The sequence below is a fragment of the Seriola lalandi genome, unplaced genomic scaffold (genome assembly GCF_002814215.2).
Source record: "Seriola lalandi dorsalis isolate HSWRI2012SDOR001 ecotype SW California unplaced genomic scaffold, Sedor1 jcf7180002050471, whole genome shotgun sequence".
NCBI lineage: Eukaryota > Metazoa > Chordata > Actinopteri > Carangiformes > Carangidae > Seriola > Seriola lalandi.
In genome coordinates, this window is record NW_019521024.1 from 18,038 (window position 1) to 22,168 (window position 4,131).

Here is a 4,131-nt window from a genome sequence, read left to right on the forward strand (position 1 = left end):
GTATATTATAATTTGGCACTATACAAATAAAACTGCATTGAACTGAATTGCATTGGTGGAGGGGAGGAGGCGGCGATTCTAGTTTGCTACTAAAATGCCCAATAACTCACAACCAGGAAATGATCTGTCAACATAAGTGGTACTGACCAATGACTGATGGAAACACTGATGAATCCAACAAAGTACGATTACATGATGAACACCTGGAACAGTTAAGCAGTTTTATTTTCAGACTGAAGCAGGTGACTACAGCACACATCAGGCACAGGGCTGAGCTGATGTGCCCCCCAGTGACATGTCACATGAAGCTGGTTACAGTGGTATTCTTCACACTCTCTCACACACACACACACACACACACACACACACACACACACACACACACACACACACACACACACACACACACACACACACACACAGTGTGACAGCAGCCTGTGATTCAAACTCTGACTTTCTTTGAAACCTCTTGGTCCCAGTCAGTATCGAGAACATCATCACCTAACTCCACAGAGCCAAAGAGGGACAGTCCTGAGAACGGACCCTTAGACCCACTGGTGTTTGGTGGGGGGGCCAGCTCAAAACACTTCCTCTTCTTCAGGTTGAAAGAGCTGTCAGAGTCAACAGGACCATTGTTTATCAGACTGTGTGCAGTATGAGTGGGCTCTGTCTTTGTTTTAGACTGTGACCCCAGTACTCGTTCAGGTTCTTGTCCTGGTGGGAGCCCACTAACTGGGGGGGGTAACACATCTTTTACTCTGCCCGTGGTGACGACAGGTTTCATCTTTCCTTCTGAGGGAGCGTGTTGAGGAGAATTTTGAGTTTTCTTGACGTCAGAATTTGCTCTGGAACATTCAGGACTGTTTCCTTTAGATGAACCTTTTCTCACTCCAGGAGGATGATTTGTGGTCGTGGACTCAGTTGTGCAGGTGAATGAGAATCGTGAGAGTTTAGCCAGTGTTGAGAAGCCCACAAACGACTTTGAATTTGAAGGTGGGGTACCAGCCGAGCTGTCTGCTACAGTCTTATCAGCAGTAAGAGCATCTGTATCATGACTCCTCTGTACTTTACCGACAGCTTTTCCTCGAGCCACTTTGTCCTTTCCAAAGGAAAAATCGTCCTCATCCAGTTGTATTGATGTTAAACAGGAACCATCTTCAATTTGTCCGTCACCCACACAGCTGACATGTTTTCTCCTGCTTGCACCTTGTAGAAGATTTTGCTTCTGGTTCTTCTCTGTGTCTGTAGGTGGACTGGCCGACTCCTCACCACCACGTTCAGTTTGTAACTCTGAGCTGAGTAATGGTCTCATCTTCCGTGGTTTGAATTTAAAGCCTGACAACTTTGCGTGCAGGTTTTTACCTGTTTGAACTTCAGCTTCCATCTTCTCCCTCAGCACAGAGCACATGTTCTTAGTCCCAGTCTGGTCCCTCCGGTTTTTGCCTGACGACTGGTTGTCCTGGATCCGGTTGTGTTCAGCTGATGACAGTGTGCTGCTGCTGTGGGAATCTGAAGTTGAATTTAAAGCATCAGTCACATTTTTACCTGCACTGTTCGTCAACCCCACCCTCTCTCCATGTCCCCCTTCTCCCTCTGTGTCACACAGCTGATGGTTCAGGTCCAGGTCCCCCAGTCTTCTGTCCCTCAGACTCTTGGAGACTTTCTGAACCACATGTTGATCATCTGTGTGTGTATCAGAGTGTGTTAGACCCCCTGCAGCAGAGCTCACTGCTCCATCCTGGTCTGGTGATGAGTTGTGTTGCTCTGAACCTCACTTTGACCGTGTGGATGTTTGACTGCTTTTCGATTCAGTTTTTCTTGGGTTGACGTAATTGTCGGTGAGGTCATATGATCTGGTGACACTGATGGAGTGATGGAGTGGAACCAGTCCAAGCCACTCTCCACTGTGACATCACCCTTATGGTCACTGGTGATGTCATGGTGGTGTGTTTTGTTGATGGTGTATGCGTCTCTGAGTCGATGCTGGTGATTATCAGCTGCTGGATCAAACTGGGAGGCGTCTGACGTGCTGCTCTTCAGCCTGGTGAACACAGAGGATGTTTAAAGATAATAGAAGATAGAGAAGATAATACAACCAAAGGATGAGAAAAATAAACTGCACCAGCCATGTTCATCACAGTAAAGAAACAGGGCAACAGTATGGATGGGTTTTTAAAGGTTCTGTAAACAAGATTTCAAACAATAATACAGCAGCTAACAACTGCTTTCTCTTTAAAGATATAGTGTCGTCGGAGTGGCGCAGTGGGTTGAGCAGGTGCCCCATATGTAGAGGCTACAGTCCTCGCTGCAGTCGGCCCCGGTTCGACTCCCGCATCAGACGGCCCTTTACTGCATGTCATGCCCGCTCTCTCTGCCTCCCCATTTCCTGTTTCTCTCTACTGTGTTATCAATTAAGGCATAAAAAGCCCCCCCCCCCCAAAAAAAGGAAAAGATATAGTGTAGTCATGTGGTCCTGAGCAGAGAACAAAGCCACACCCCCTCATCTGTTTTTTGAGTCAAGCCATGGAAAACAATTGAAAAAAATTAAGTTTCAAATCAAATTACTAATGGTTCAGAATGAACTCTTAAAACAATCCACGGATAAACAATCAGCCACAACAATAAAAACAGTTAGCTGTTTTAATGTTGTGGCTGATCTGTGTATATGCACTAACATGCACATGGCTGATTGTTGTTTGTGTGCATGTTATTGCCTGTGAGCCCCTGCTGTTAATCCGTTGGTCCTCCCCACATTTATAAAGACACAGGCTCCGCCCACAGGTGAGATTGCTCGGTGCAGTACACAATGTTCAGGTGAAAGTGAGAAACCACATTTTCGTCTAAAAAGGCCTCAGACAAATGGTCTCGCCCCCCCAGTACCTGTCCGACCTCCTCCAGCCCTATACCTGTCCTCAGAGACGGGTCTGCTCTCCACCCCTAGGAACTTTGGGTGACAGAGCATTCAGTGTGGCAGCCCCCACCCTCTGGAACTCTCTCCCTGAAGAGATTCGCACAGCCCCATCTCTGGGCATTTTCAAAAACCTGCTGAAAACCCACCTGTTCACCAAGGCCTATCACCTCCATCATGGCCATCCGTATTCTGTCTCATCTAGTTTTCATTTATATGTTTTATTTACTTTGTGTTCTTACTCTGTAAAGCTGCCTTGGGTACCTTGAAAGGCACTATAAAAATCCAAGTTATTATTATTATTATTATTATTATTAGTGTGATATGTAGTGGCAGTGATGATGGTTTACAGAACCTTTAAATAGTTGTGTACATGAGTAGAGTTTGATGGCATGGATCAGACTGTGTAGACAATATTGATGGTTTTCATCTCTTCCTGGGATTTCTTGACATTAATACAAAAACAACACAAGCCAGAACCTTCAAGCACAACAACATTCATAAGCTCATCCAACATTAAGACTATAACTGACACCAGTATGTGAAATACTGTCAATCAGGGGGTGCTTCAAAAACCAAAGAGAAAAAATAGCAAAAAAGAATTATATACAAATAATTATAATGTTTTAACAAATTTGCAAATTGGGAGAAGACATTTTTCATCTTCTGTTCACACTCCTGCACGTTTCCAGTTTTACAAAAACAAAAGCTGCAGGGATGCACAACAAAGAGCTAGATACATGTTGGATGAACAAATAAAAACAAGTGACACATGCAGTTTCCACACACAGAAGCACACACACACACAAAATTATTTTCACTTGTGTGTGGACGCATGTCTCCAAAACCCTGTGTAACATTACACACAGTGTGGAAACCTTCATCACTTATATAAATCTTCAGACACAGCACTTGGATTGAACTGTTCTGACTGATTCAGTTTACACACTGAGATCATGAGCTGTAAAGCAGCAGATCAACAAACACATTTTGTTCTGTTCAGAATCTTTTTCTGTTGGATAAAAAAAAAAAAGACATGAGACATAAATTATCTGATAAATGTTGTTCAGATAAGGAGAGTGTGAGCAGAATGTATTACTTGTCTGTATTAACATGCAGCAGATGCAGGACTGATAGTCTCTACATCAGCTGTTCTCCGTCAGTCACATTTTTAATGTTTTTTTTTTTTACATTTTTACATCTTGGGGGGGCATGGTGTTGTG

General features: G+C 44.0%; 1 pseudogene; it reads right to left on the bottom strand.

Moving 5' to 3' along the window:
* Positions 1-207: 207 nt before the first annotated feature.
* On the bottom strand, positions 208-2,061 carry LOC111649334 (uncharacterized; annotated as a pseudogene).
* Positions 2,062-4,131: the final 2,070 nt, after the last annotated feature.